Raw genomic sequence first — 15,764 nt, 5'->3', positions numbered from 1 at the left:
ATATAGCGCCATTAATTCCATGGTGCTGTACATGAGAAAGGGGGTTACATATAGAGTTATAGATATCATTTACAGTAAACAAATTTACAGTGACAGACTGGTACAGAGGGGAGAGGACCCTGTCCTTGCGGACTTACATTCTTTATCAAATACCTCTACGCCATCCCGCGACATCATGCGCCCCATCCGCCAGAACACGTGACAGCCAAGGGTGGTAGGGAGAAAACAATAGGAGGGAAGGGAAAAAGGCAGGGTAGAGAAGAAATAATAGAACCTGGAAAACATAAGAGAAGGTGCGTTAGGATTGACGCACCAAATCAGACTATGCATCTATGTAGCTAGGGCAAAAGAATGGAGAAGGAGAAGTCTCCTCCCCTCCCCTCACCCGTGCACCTTAGGTGGATAAGGGAAGCCGAGGGAAACACTGAAGCCCCCAACCCCCCGAACTTGGTAGGTCCCATGAATGAGAACTTGCAAACATGTAAAGTCTAGTTAAACAGAATAATAACCCTTGCACAAGCGAGATGTCCCGCATGCCATCAGAGAACAAAAAAAAATAAAAAAAAAAATATATATATATATATATAATGGGGGGGGGAAGACAAAATTCACCGATGACAGGCAAGACACCACGCGCTCGAGTGCTCAAAGATTAGGGTCAAACCTCCATAGTAGATAGTCCGCCCCACCAGGAGATTGGGCCAATTAACAATAAGTATCCATGAGACCACTCAACTGCAGCAGAGTATTTGAGTATGTTGCAGCAATGAGTAGAAACTGATTGAAACTAAAAAGAAAAGTGAACTAAAGATGAAAGAAGAACTTCATGGAGGATCTGAGGAGCCTTCGTTGGTATGTCGATTCTTGGAACGGGGAACCTTGAGCCACCTAGCAGGGGCATCTGGAAGTGTCGGAGCCAGAGGCCAATCCGGAAGATCTATTAGTGGAACTTCAAACATGCCTAGGAAGTTAGCCAGGTCTCCAATCCGACGGAAGTATGCGCTTTTGCCACCTTTGAATGCTGTTAGTTGAAATAGGAACCCCACCTGTAGGGGATATATCTTTCCTTGAGAACCGCCAACAAGGGCTTCAGAGCTTTGTGCAAGAATAGAGTGCGCCTGGATAGATCTGACAGGAGTAGGATTGGTTGACCTTCAAACTGGAGGGATCCCTTTTTCCTAGAGGCTATCATGATGGCCTCCTTAATTCTGAAGTAATGCACCCTGCAGATGACGTCTCTAGGGCGCGATTCAGACGTGGGTTTAGGACCAAGGGATCTATGAATCCTGTCGAACTCAATGGTGTTGTCCTCATGGTCGCCGAGAATGTCCAGAAATATTCTCTGAACTGTACGGTCTAGGTCCTGAGGACTGACAGATTCTGGGAGGCCACGTATACAGATATTGTTACGCCTATTGCGATTTTCCAAGTCCTCAAGACCAGATGACATTTCCTCCAGTTTCATGGTGTGGTCCATTAAGATTTCTCTGTGTGCCTGAAGTTCCTGTGAGATATCTGTTATGATCTGGTGGTTTAGGAACAACATGAGACAAGCTCTGAAGGAGGTGGTACAGTGGCGTATCTAGGGGGGGGCAGCCGGGGCATGTGCCCCGGGCGCAGCTGGCAGGGGGGCGCAGTTGGGCCGCCAAATGTCTCCCCTGGCAGCTGCATTCTGCCGCCCCTGCACTCGGAGTCAGCTGTTCTCTGTGTCGGACTGTCAAGCTGACATCCGGCACAGAGACGCTGCAGCGCGCGGCTCCCAGTGTTCAATTGTACTCGTATCTTAGGCTACGTTCACATTAGCGTTGCGCCGCCCTGCGTCGGCGACGCAACGCGCGACGCACGGAAAAACGCGCGCAAACGCGCGCAAAAACGCGCGCGTTTTGCGACGCGTGCGTCGTTTTTGACGAAAATCGGACGCACAGAAAATGCAACTTGTTGCATTTTCTTGCGTCCGACGCTAGCGTCGGAAACGACGCACGTGGCGAAAAACGCCACCCAAAAAACGCACGCGTCCCCTATGTTAAACATAGGGGCGCGTCGCCGCTGCGTCGCCGACGCAACAGCGGCGCAACGCTAATGTGAACGTAGCCTTATGGACATGAGTACAATTGAACATCTGACTGCAGTGCCTGTCTAGAATGGAGCTGAGGTAAGATGTCACCGGAAGGGGCGGGGCCTCCTTCAGTCCAGTGAAGACAGATAGCAGGAACCAGGAAGCTGCTGGAGTCGTGAGGAGGACTGAGGGTCTGCAGCATGCAGCCATGTGAGGAGATTACCGAGGTGTGTGGGGATTGGAGGGATAATGATGAGGGGCTGTGTAGTGGATGATGAGAAGCTGTCTGGGGAATGGAGGGATAATGATGAGGGGCTGTGTAGTGGATGATGAGACGCTGTGGGGATTGGAGGGATAATGATGAGGGGCTGTGTAGTGGATGATGAGAGGCTGTGGGGAATGGAGGGATAATGATGAGGGGCTGTGTAGTGGATGATGAGAAGCTGTGGGGATTGGAGGGATAATGATGAGGGGCTGTGTAGTGGATGATGAGACGCTGTGGGGATTGGAGGGATAATGATGAGGGGCTGTGTAGTGGATGATGAGAGGCTGTGGGGAATGGAGGGATAATGATGAGGGGCTGTGTAGTGGATGATGAGAAGCTGTGGGGATTGGAGGGATAATGATGAGGGGCTGTGTAGTGGATGATGAGAGGCTGTGGGGAATGGAGGGATAATGATGAGGGGCTGTGTAGTGGATGATGAGAGGCTGTGGGGAATGGAGGGATAATGATGAGGGGCTGTGTAGTGGATGATGAGAGGCTGTGGGGAATGGAGGGATAATGATGAGGGGCTGTGTAGTGGATGATGAGAGGCTGTGGGGAATGGAGGGATAATGATGAGGGGCTGTGTAGTGGATGATGAGAGGCTGTGGGGAATGGAGGGATAATGATGAGGGGCTGTGTAGTGGATGATGAGAGGCTGTGGGGAATGGAGGGATAATGATGAGGGGCTGTGTAGTGGATGATGAGAAGCTGTGGGGATTGGAGGGATAATGATGAGGGGCTGTGTAGTGGATGATGAGAAGCTGTGGGGATTGGAGGGATAATGATGAGGGGCTGTGTAGTGGATGATGAGAAGCTGTGGGGAATGGAGGGATAATGATGAGGGGCTGTGTAGTGGATGATGAGAAGCTGTGGGGAATGGAGGGATAATGATGAGGGGCTGTGTAGTGGATGATGAGAAGCTGTGGGGAATGGAGGGATAATGATGAGGGGCTGTGTAGTGGATGATGAGAAACTGTGGGGAATGGAGGGATAATGATGAGGGGCTGTGTAGTGGATGATGAGAAGCTGTGGGGATTGGAGGGATAATGATGAGGGGCTGTGTAGTGGATGATGAGAAGCTGTGGGGATTGGAGGGATAATGATGAGGGGCTGTGTAGTGGATGATGAGAAGCTGTGGGGAATGGAGGGATAATGATGAGGGGCTGTGTAGTGGATGATGAGAAGCTGTGGGGATTGGAGGGATAATGATGAGGGGCTGTGTAGTGGATGATGAGAAGCTGTGGGGATTGGAGGGATAATGATGAGGGGCTGTGTAGTGGATGATGAGAAGCTGTGGGGAATGGAGGGATAATGGTGAGGGGCTGTGTAGTGGATGATGAGAAGCTGTGGGGATTGGAGGGATAATGATGAGGGGCTGTGTAGTGGATGATGAGAAGCTGTGGGGAATGGAGGGATAATGATGAGGGGCTGTGTAGTGGATGATGAGAGGCTGTGGGGATTGGAGGGATAATGATGAGGGGCTGTGTAGTGGATGATGAGAAGCTGTGGGGATTGGAGGGATAATGATGAGGGGCTGTGTAGTGGATGATGAGACGCTGTGGGGATTGGAGGGATAATGATGAGGGGCTGTGTAGTGGATGATGAGAAGCTGTGGGGATTGGAGGGATAATGATGAGGGGCTGTGTAGTGGATGATGAGAGGCTGTGGGGAATGGAGGGATAATGATGAGGGGCTGTGTAGTGGATGATGAGAAGCTGTCTGGGGAATGGAGGGATAATGATGAGGGGCTGTGTAGTTGATGATGAGACGCTGTGGGGAATGGAGGGATAATGATGAGGGGCTGTGTAGTGGATGATGAGACGCTGTGGGGAATGGAGGGATAATGATGAGGGGCTGTGTAGTGGATGATGAGACGCTGTGGGGAATGGAGGGATAATGATGAGGGGCTGTGTAGTGGATGATGAGAAGCTGTGGGGATTGGAGGGATAATGATGAGGGGCTGTGTAGTGGATGATGAGAGGCTGTGGGGAATGGAGGGATAATGATGAGGGGCTGTGTAATGGATGATGAGACGCTGTGGGGAATGGAGGGATAATGATGAGGGGCTGTGTAGTGGATGATGAGACGCTGTGGGGATTGGAGGGATAATGATGAGGGGCTGTGTAGTGGATGATGAGACGCTGTGGGGAATGGAGGGATAATGATGAGGGGCTGTGTAGTGGATGATGAGAAGCTGTGGGGATTGGAGGGATAATGATGAGGGGCTGTGTAGTGGATGATGAGAAGCTGTGGGGATTGGAGGGATAATGATGAGGGGCTGTGTAGTGGATGATGAGAGGCTGTGGGGAATGGAGGGATAATGATGAGGGGCTGTGTAGTGGATGATGAGACGCTGTGGGGATTGGAGGGATAATGATGAGGGGCTGTGTAGTGGATGATGAGACGCTGTGGGGATTGGAGGGATAATGATGAGGGGCTGTGTAGTGGATGATGAGACGCTGTGGGGATTGGAGGGATAATGATGAGGGGCTGTGTAGTGGATGATGAGAAGCTGTCTGGGGAATGAAGGGATAATGATGAGGGGCTGTGTAGTTGATGATGAGACGCTGTGGGGAATGGAGGGATAATGATGAGGGGCTGTGTAGTGGATGATGAGACGCTGTGGGGAATGGAGGGATAATGATGAGGGGCTGTGTAGTGGATGATGAGAGGCTGTGGGGAATGGAGGGATAATGATGAGGGGCTGTGTAGTGGATGATGAGAAGCTGTGTGGGGAATGATGATGGGCTGTGAAGTGGATGATGAGGGGCTGTGTGGGGAATGGAGCATGATGAGGGGCAGTGTGGAAAAAGAAGGAATGATGAGGGGCTGTGTGGGAGAAGGGGGGTGATGAGGGGCTTTGGGGGAGAAGGGGGGTGATGAGGGGCTGTATGGGGGTGATGGGCTGTGTGGGGAATGGGGGATGAGAGGCTGCGTGGGTGATAATGAGGGCCTGTGGGGAATGGGGGGATGATGAGGGGCTCTGTGGAGAAGCGGGGTGATGAGGGCCTTTTTGGGGAATGATGAGGGCCTGTGGGGAATGGGAGGATGATGAGGGACTGTGTAGGGGTGATGAGGGGGAGATGGGGTTGATGAGGGGCTGTGTGGGGGATCAGGAGATGGAGGTGATGAGGGGCTGTGTGGGTAATGGGGGGATTTATTGTGTGGGGTTGAATTGGAGTGGAGATGGGAGATTTGAGGACACAAAATGAACAGCAAAGGGGGTGATGGGGCACAGAATAGAAACTGAGTAGTGGGTTCGTAGCATGGGGGCAGTGTAAGGGCACAGCCAGGAGGGGACAGTATACCAAGGAGGGGGAGTGTGATGAGAGAGTACAGCATAAATACTGGGCCCTATATGGGGGACACAGTGTGAGAGGACAGTGTGAAGAGGGGACCGGTATGTACCATAAGAGGGACAGTGTGGGGGTCATATTTTGTGAAGACAATATAGTGAGGGGCAATTTTTCATTCAGGAGCATTATAATGACACTTGTATCTTTAAGGGCATCGTGAAGATGAAGAAAAGAAGAACGACTCCAGAGACGACATCATCTATAAGGTACCTGGATGTAAATGTTAATTGTGATACTGACTAACTCTCATGTTTTTATTTATGTTAGGAGCATTAAAGGGGATGTCCAGGTTTGTAATGAGTCTGCAGTCATTCTTCGTGACTGCAGACTTCTGAGTTCTCACAGTGCTCATTGCACGCTGTCAGGATTCTCTCGTGCTGGCAATTTACATACATGTGGTCACGTGCTGACTAGACATGTGTGGCCTCCGTCAATGAAAATGAACTGAGCGAGGCCGGGCACGTCTAGTCGGAATGTGTTCAGAATTATACAAATCACATGCTTGTGCTGACATGACCGTCCACCAGCAAGGGAGAATCCTAAAAGTGTCCAGTGCATTCGTTGTGAGAATTCAGAAGTCTGCGATGTCAGGATTCAGGTCAGCAGGTTCCAGTAGTCGTCACATGGACACCTCACTCATATGTGACTTTCACACTTATGGTCTGGTGACAACGAGCTTTTCTTCTGCTTCTCAGTTTTTCACTGAACATTGAGAGCATTAGGGAGAGGAGCTTGTGGGTACATGACTAAGTGCGCAAATCGCATATGTGCTGGGGGGGGGGGAGAGGGGGGGGGGGCGCCAAAATGAATTCTTGCCCCGGGTGCCAGAAACCCTAGATACGCCTCTGAGGTGGTATCTGTACTGACCGCAAACCCTGAACCTAGCAGCGCAACTAACAATAGCCGTGGGGGGTACCTGACGCTCACTAGACCCCTCGGCACAGCCTAAGATCTAACTTCCCCTAAAGATGGAAACAGGAAACCTATCTTGCCTCAGAGAAAATCCCCAAAGGAAAGATGGCCCCCCACAAATATTGACGGTGAGAGGAGGGGAAAATAACATACGCAGAAATGAAATCAGATTTTAGCATAGGAGGCCAGTCTAGCTTGATAGATAGGACAGGAAAGGATACTGTGCGGTCAGTATTAAAACTACAAAACAATCCACACAGAGTTTACAAAAATATCCACACCTGACTAAAGTTTGTGGAGGGTAAATCTGCTTCCCAGAGCTTCCAGCTAACAGAAATAATCCATTCTGACAAGCTGAACAAATATAGAATGCACAGAACAATAAGTCCACAACATATGGACTGAAATTAGCAAAGCCAGAACTTATCTTTGCTGAACTGGTCAGGAACCCAGGAAAATCCAAGCAGAGATGTGAATCCAGCCAGGAAACATTGACAAGTGGCATTGGCTGAAGGAAAGAGCCAGGCATAAATAGCCGAGCAGAAAGACAGTTAGTGGAAGCAGCTGCAGACTGCTAAATCCAAGGAGCAGCCATTCCACTTACAACCACCGGAGGGAGCCTAAGAGCGGAATTCACAACAGATATCCTCTTGTGTCTTTTCCACATCCTCTAAACGCGATGTAAATTCTATCTGTAAATTATGTATCTCCTTTTTGTATGAGCTCTCAAGCCTGCACGCAAAACTTTCCAGGTCCGTTTTGGTTGGAAGAGCTTTAACCCCTTCACCCCCAAGGGTGGTTTGCACGTTATGGACCGGGCCAATTTTTACAATTCTGACCACTGTCCCTTTATGAGGTTATAACTCTGGAACGCTTCAACGGATCCCGGTGATTCTGACATTGTTTTCTTGTGACATATTGTACTTCATGATAGTGGTAAAATTTCTTTGATATTACCTGCGTCTATTTGTGAAAAAAAAAAGAAATTTGGCGAAAATTTTGAAAATTTTGCAATTTTCCAACTTTGAATTTTTATGCAATTAAATCACAGAGATATGTCACACAAAATACTTAATAAGTAACATTTCCCACATGTCTACTTTACATCAGCACAATTTTGGAACCAAAATTTTTTTTTTGTTAGGGCGTTATAAGGGTTAAAAAGTTGACCAGCAATTTCTCATTTTTCCAACACCATTTATTTTAGGGACCACATCTCATTTGAAGTCATTTTGAGGGGTCTATATGATACAAAATACCCAAGTGTGACACCATTCTAAAAACTGCACCCCTCAAGGTGCTCAAAACCACATTCAAGAAGTTTATTAACCCTTCAGGTGCTTCACAGGAATTTTTGGAATGTTTAAATAAAAATGAACATTTAACTTTTTTCACAAAAAATTTACTTCAGCTCCAATTTGTTTTATTTTACCAAGGGTAACAGGAGAAAATGGACCGCAATCATTGTTGTACAATTTGTCCTGAGTATGCCGATACCCCACATGTGGGGGTAAACCACTGTTTGGGCGCATGACAAAGCTCGGAAGCGAAGGAGCGCCATTTGACTTTTCAATGTAAAATTGTCAGGAATTGAGATGGGACGCCATGTTGCGTTTGGAGAGCCACTGATGTGCCTAAACATTGAAACCCCCCACAAGTGACACCATTTTGGAAAGTAGACCCCCTAAGGAACTTATCTAGATGTGTTTTGAGCGCTTTGACCCACCAAGGGCTTCACAGAAGTTTATAATGCAGAGCCGTAAAAATAAAACATTTTTTTCCCACAAAAATTATTTTTTTAGCCCCCAGTTTTGTATTTTCCCGAAGGTAACAGAAGAAATTGGACACGAAAAGTTGTTATCCAAATTGTCCTGAGTGCGCTGATACCCCATATGTGGGGGGAAACCACTGTTTGGATGCATGGGAGGGCTCGGAAGGGAAGGAGCACCATTTGGAATGCAGACTTAGATGGAATGGTCTGCAGGCATCACATTGCGTTTGCAGAGCCCCTAATGTACCTAAACATTGAAACCCCCCACAAGTGACACCATTTTGGAAACTAGACCCCCTAAGGAACTCATCTAGATGTGATGTGAGAGCTTTGAACCCCCAAGTGTTTCACTACAGTTTATAACACAGAGCCGCGCAAATAAAAAATATTTTTTTTCCACAAAAATTATTTTTTAGCCCCCAGTTTTGTATTTTTCCAAGGGTAACAGGAGAAAGTGGACCCCAAAAGTTGTTGTCCAATTTGTCCTGAGTACGCTGATACCCCATATGTTGGGGTAAACCCCTGTTTGGGCACACAGGAGAGCTCGGAAGGGAAGGAGCAGTGTTTTACTTTTTCAACGCAGAATTGGCTGGAATTGAGATCGGACGCCATGTCGCATTTGGAGAGCCCCTGATGTGCCTGAACAGTGGAAACTCCCCAATTGTACCTGAAACCCTAATCCAAACACACCCCTAACCCTAATCCCAATGGTAACCCTAACCACACCCCTAACCCTGACACACCCCTAACTCTAATCCAAACCCTAATCCCAACCATAAATGTAATCCAAACCCTAACTTTAGCCCCAACCCTAACTGTAGCCTTTACCCTAGCCCCAACCCTAACCCTAGCCCCAACCCTAACTCTAGCGGGAAAATGGAAATAAATACATTTTTTAAATTTTTTAATTTTTCCCTAACTGAGGGGGTGATGAAGGGGTGTTTGATTTACTTTTATAGCGGGTTTTTTAGCGGATTTTTATGATTGGCAACCGTCACACACTAAAAGACGCAATATTTTTTGCGTTACCACATTTTGAGAGCTATAATTTTTCCATATTTTGGTCCACAGAGTCATGTGAGATCTTGTTTTTTTGCGGGACGAGTTGACGATTTTATTGGTAACATTTTCGGGCACGTGACATTTTTTGATCGCTTTTTATTCCGATTTTTGTGAGGCAGAATGACCAAAAACCAGCTATTCATGAATTTCTTTTGGGGAAGGCGTTTATACCGTTCCGCGTTTGGTAAAATTGATAAAGCAGTTTTATTCTTCGGGTCAGTACGATTACAGCGATACCTCATTTATGTCTTTTTTTATGTTTTGGCGCTTTTATACGATAAAAACTATTTTATAGAAAAATAATTATTTTTGCATCGCTTTATTCTGAGGACTATAACTTTTTTTTTTTTTGCTGATGATGGTGTATGGCAGCTCGTTTTTTGCAGGACAAGATGACGCTTTCAGCGGTACCATGGTTATTTATATCTGTCTTTTTGATCGCGTGTTATTCCACTTTTTGTTCGGCGGTATAATAATAAAGCGTTGTTTTTTGCCTCGTTTTTTTTTTTTCCTTACGGTGTTTACTGAAGGGGATAACTAGTGGGACAGTTTTATAGGTCAGGCCGTTACGGACGTGGCGATACTAAATATGTGTACTTTTATTGTTTTGTTTTTTTTATTTAGATAAAGAAATGAATTTATTTGAATAATATATATATATTTTTTTCATTATTTGGGAATATTTTTTTTAATTTCTTTTTACACATGTGGAAATTTTTTTTTTTTTTTACTTTTTTACTTTGTCCCGGGGGGACATCACAGATCGATGATCTGACAGTTTGCACAGCACTCTGTCAGATCACCGATCTGAGAGCAGTGCAGGCTGCTTCACAGTGCCTGCTCTGAGCAGGCTCTGTGAAGCCACCTCCCTCCCTGCAGGACCCGGATGCCGCGGCCATCTTGGATCCGGGCCTGCAGCGAGGAAGGAGAGGTAAGAGACCCTCGCAGCAACGCGATCACCAGTGGTTCTCAGCCTGAACGGTCGCATTTTGGCACCGTCCAGATTGAAAACGATTTCTCTCACAGACATGGATTACGGCGTTGGACAGAACGACGGAGAGGTGAGGGATATTGTTGTTTTTTATTTTAGTTTTATTACAGGAGAACGAGGGCTTCGGTGGAAAAGGCATTTGGTGAATATAACTGTGTTTGTTATTTTTAAATACAAAAGGAAAACTCTGTTTTGTTTTATTTCTAACAAAGGACTTTATTCTGGCTGTGTCTTTATTTACCATGGAACTATAGGATTAGTAATGGAGAGGTGTCTTATAGACGCCTCTCCATTACTAAGCCGTGGGCTTGATGTCACCTGATAATATAAAGGTGACATCAACCCCATAAATATTAACCCCACTTGCCACCACTACAAGGCAAGTGGGAAGAGCTGGGCAAAGATCCAGAATTGGCGGACCTTAAAAATGTGCCTTTTCTGGAAAGCTGTGGGCTGCTATTTTTAGGCTGGGGCAATATCCATGGCCCCTTACCAGCCTGAGAATACCAGTCCCCAGCTGTCTGCTTCAGCAAGGCTGGTTGTCAAAAATGGGGTGCACTCTACGGCATTTTTAAAAAAAAATTATTTATTTAAATAATTAAGAAATACATCGTGGGGACCACTCTATTCTTGATTATCAGCCTTGCTGAAGCTGACAGTTGCAGCCCCCAGCTGTGAGTTTTGCCTGGATGGTTAACAAAAATACAGGGGAACCCACTCCGGGTTTTTTTTTTTTAATTATTTTGTTTACAGCGCAGGAGCTGGCTAATGAATACTCCCATCCGCCGCTCCTGCTCACCCTGTTATTAGCAGCAGCAGGTGTCAGATGATGGTTGCAGCTGATCAGAAACACTGGATGTTCGGGCCCCCATTCAAGTGAATGGGGACCGGGATCGGGTTTGGGTACTGTTCTGGTACCCAAACTTTTTGTAACTGTTCGGTCGAACCCAAACATCCAGGTGTCCGCCCATCACTTTTTATCATTTGTTGTCATCTGATGTAATTCAATAAACTATTACTTTTTTTCACCACACATTATATATGGACGTTATTGTCGGTTTCTCCATCTTCCTCTCTCTCCATATACGGTACATGAATAAAGTATACACTTATAGAAGACTATATGGTCAGGTGGCCCTGAAGTCATTTAATTAGAGTGGGCTGCAGCAGTGTGGACTTCGTCTTTATCTTTATTTTAGCCTTCTCACTATCTAGCAGTCAGGCTGAAGATTTACCATGGCAGACATACAGCAGCCAGTGGTGCCCTGTGATCTGTGTTTGCCACCTATTCACTCCTTGCCTACAGAGATAAATGGCAGCTTTTATTTAAGGTACATTTACACTATACGATTTACCAACGATCACGACCAGCGATACGACCTGGCCGTGATCGTTGGTAAGTCGTTGTGTGGTCGCTGGAGAGCTGTCACACAGACAGCTCTCCAGCGACCAACGATGTCGAGGTCCCCAGGTAACCAGGGTAAACATCGGGTTACTAAGCGCAGGGCCGCGCTTAGTAACCCGATGTTTACCCTGGTTACAAGCGAACGCATCGCTGGATCGGTGTCACACATACACCGATCCAGCGGGAGATCCAGCGGCAAAAGAAAGTTCCAAACGATCTGCTACGACGTACGATTCTCAGCAGTGTCCCTGATCGCTGCTGCGTGTCAGACACAGTGATATCGTATGGATATCGCTGGAACGTCACGGATCGTACCGTCAGAGCGACAAAAGTGCCACTGTGAGACGGTACCCTTACACACAGGTAATCTAATTAGGGTGAGGAAGCTTGTTTAAAGGTACCTTCACACTAAACGACGCTGCAGCGATCCAGACAACGATCCGGATCGCTGCAGCATCGCTGTTTGGTCGCTGGAGAGCTGTCACACAGACCGCTCTCCAGCGACCAGCGATGCCGGTAACCAGGGTAAACATCGGGTTACTAAGCGCAGGGCCGCGCTTAGTAACCCGATGTTTCCCCTTTTTACCATCCTAAAAGTAAAAAAAACAAACGCTACATACTTACCTACCGCTGTCTGTCCCCGACACTTTGCTTCTCTGCTCTGGCTGTGAGCGTCGGGCAGCCAGAAAGCAGAGCGGTGACGTCACCGCTCTGCTTTCTGGCCGCTGTGCTCACAGCCAGAGCAGAGAAGCAAAGCGCCGGGGACAGACAGCGGTAGGTAAGTATGTAGCGTTTGTTTTTTTACTTTTAGGATGGTAACCAGGGTAAACATCGGGTTACTAAGCGCGGCCCTGCGCTTAGTAACCCGATGTTTACCCTGGTTACCAGCGAAGACATCGCTGAATCGGTGTCACAAACGCCGATTCAGCGATGTCAGCGGGAGATCCAGCGACCAAAGAAAGGTCTAGCCCTCTAGCCCCGACCAACGACATCACAGCAGGATTCTGATCGCTGCTGCGTATCAAACTAAACGATATCGCTAGCGAGGACGCTGCAACGTCACGGATTGCTAGCGATATCGTTTAGTGTGAAGGTACCTTTACTCCTTAAAGGCCTAGGGCAATGATCCTTTTTTTCTTCCCCCAGCATTGCATTTCAAAAGCCTTAAAGGTGCTTGTAATATTGATCAGTCCTTCAGCTTTGGTCATTGATATAAGCAGAACTTAATTCTATGCATGTGAACAGCGCCAACGCCTTTGATGGAATCCTGTTCTTTTGTCTTCACAATCCATAACTTCCCACCAGTCTTCTCTTTAGGCCGGGGACACACACAACGTATAAAAAAACGGTCCGTATATTACGGCCGTAATACGCTGAAAAGTCCCGTAGCTCCTCCGTAGGCAGGGTGTTTCAGCATTTTTTGCGCATGGCATCCTCCGTATGTAATCCGTATGTCATCCGTACTGCGTGTTTTTATCGCAGGCTTGCAAAACCGACATACGGCTATACAAGGGATCCATGTGTAAAAAAAACCCAAAAAAACATATATACTGTCTATATATATATATATATATATATATATATATATATATATATATATGTCAGTAGACACATATATGTATATATATTAATATTTCATCCAGCGCGATATAGCAGAAAGCCGGTAATTCAATTACCGGCTTTTGCTTTCTCCTTCCTAAACCCGACATGATATGAGACATGGTTTACATACAGTAAACCATCTCATATCACCATTTTTTTTGCATATTCCACACTACTAATGTTAGTAGTGTGTCTATGCAAAATTTGGCCGTTCTAGCTAGTAAATTAAGGGGTTAAATGGCGGAAAAAATTGGCGTGCCACCTGCACAATTTTCTCCGCCAGAGTAGTAAAGCCAGTGACTGAGGGCAGATATTAATAGCCTGGAGAGGGTCCATGGTTATTGCCCCCTGGCTAAAAACATCTGCCCCCAGCCACCCCAGAAAAGGCACATCTGGAAGATGCGCCTATTCTGGCACTTGGCCACTCTCTTCCCATTCCCGTGTAGCGGTGGGATATGGGGTAATGAAGGGTTAATGCCATCTTGCTATTGTAAGGTGACATTAAGCCAGATTAATGGAGAGGTGTCAATTATGACACCTATCCATTATTAATCCAATACTAGTAAAGGGTTAAAAAAAATACACAAACACATTATTAAAAATTATTTTAATTAAATAAAATCAAAGGTTGTTGTAATATTTTATTTAACGCCCAATCCAATCACTGAAGACCCTCGTTCTGTAACCAAAAAAACATAATAAACCAACAATATCCTTACCTTCCGCAGATCTGTAAAGTCCAACGATGTAAATCCTTCTGAAGGGGTTAAAATATTTTGCAGACACGAGCTTTGCTAATGCAACGTTGCTCATGTCTGCAAAACTCCGGAGAATGAAGGTAAAGTAGGTCAATGACCTATATTTAGCTTCATTTGCGGTGAGGCGCCCTCTGCTGGCTGTTCCTAGATCGTGGGAACTTTCCTAGAAAGCTCCCTGGCTCGAGATCATAAGAGGGCGCCCTCTGCTGGTTGTCCTCATATGAAATCGAGTGTTGTGAATTCTGTGGCAGAGCTCCCTCCTGTGGTCACAAGTGGTACTTCGGCTGATTCTGTCTGTGAGCTTCCGTTGGTGGCGGAGAGTGGTACTGCGGCTTCTGAGTTTCCTTCCTCAGGTGATGTGGTGAAGTCGTTAGGTGCTGCTCTATTTAACTCCACCTGGTGCTTTGATCCTGGCCTCCAGTCAATGTTCTAGTATTGGACTTGCTTCCTCCTGGATCGTTCCTGTGGCCTGCTGCTCTGCATAGCTAAGTTTCATGAATGGAAAGCGATGAATGGAAAACTGCATTTAATACGCCCGAGGGCCATTTTGAATACCTAGTTATGCCATTCGGACTTGCCAATGCTCCATCAGTTTTTCAGTCCTTTATGCATGACATCTTCCGAGAGTACCTGGATAAATTCCTGATTGTATACTTGGATGATATTTTGGTCTTCTCGGATGATTGGGAGGCTCATGTGAAGCAGGTCAGAATGGTGTTCCAGGTCCTGCGTGCTAATTCTTTGTTTGTGAAGGGATCAAAGTGTCTCTTTGGTGTTCAAAAGGTTTCATTTTTGGGGTTCATTTTTTCCCCTTGTACTATCGAGATGGATCCTGTTAAGGTCCAGGCCATCCATGATTGGACTCAGCCGACATCTCTGAAGAGTTTGCAAAAGTTCCTGGGCTTTGCTAATTTTTATCGTCGCTTCATCTGCAATTTTTCTAGTATTGCTAAACCATTGACCGATTTGACCAAGAAGGGTGCTGATGTGGTCAATTGGTCTTCTGCTGCTGTGGAAGCTTTTCAAGAGTTGAAGCGTCGTTTTTCTTCTGCCCCTGTGTTGTGTCAGCCAGATGTTTCGCTTCCGTTCCAGGTCGAGGTTGATGCTTCTGAAATTGGAGCGGGGGCTGTTTTGTCGCAGAGAAGTTCTGATTGCTCGGTGATGAAACCATGCGCCTTCTTTTCCAGGAAGTTTTCGCCTGCTGAGCGAAATTATGATGTTGGCAATCGAGAATTGCTGGCCATGAAGTGGGCATTCGAGGAGTGGCGTCATTGGCTTGAAGGAGCTAAGCATCGCGTGGTGGTCTTGACTGATCATAAGAACTTGACTTATCTCGAGTCTGCCAAACGGTTGAATCCTAGACAGGCTCGCTGGTCGCTGTTTTTCTCCCGTTTTGTCTTTGTGGTTTCGTATCTTCCGGGCTCTAAAAATGTGAAGGCGGATGCCCTGTCTAGGAGTTTTGTGCCCGACTCTCCGGGTTTATCCGAGCCGGCGGGTATTCTCAAAGAGGGAGTAATTGTGTCTGCCATCTCCCCTGATTTGCGGCGGGTGCTGCAAAAATTTCAGGCTAATAAACCTGATCGTTG

Source organism: Ranitomeya imitator, unplaced genomic scaffold (assembly GCF_032444005.1).
Source record: "Ranitomeya imitator isolate aRanImi1 unplaced genomic scaffold, aRanImi1.pri SCAFFOLD_172, whole genome shotgun sequence".
NCBI classification, from domain to species: domain Eukaryota; kingdom Metazoa; phylum Chordata; class Amphibia; order Anura; family Dendrobatidae; genus Ranitomeya; species Ranitomeya imitator.
Note: the sequence above shows the minus strand (reverse complement) of the source record.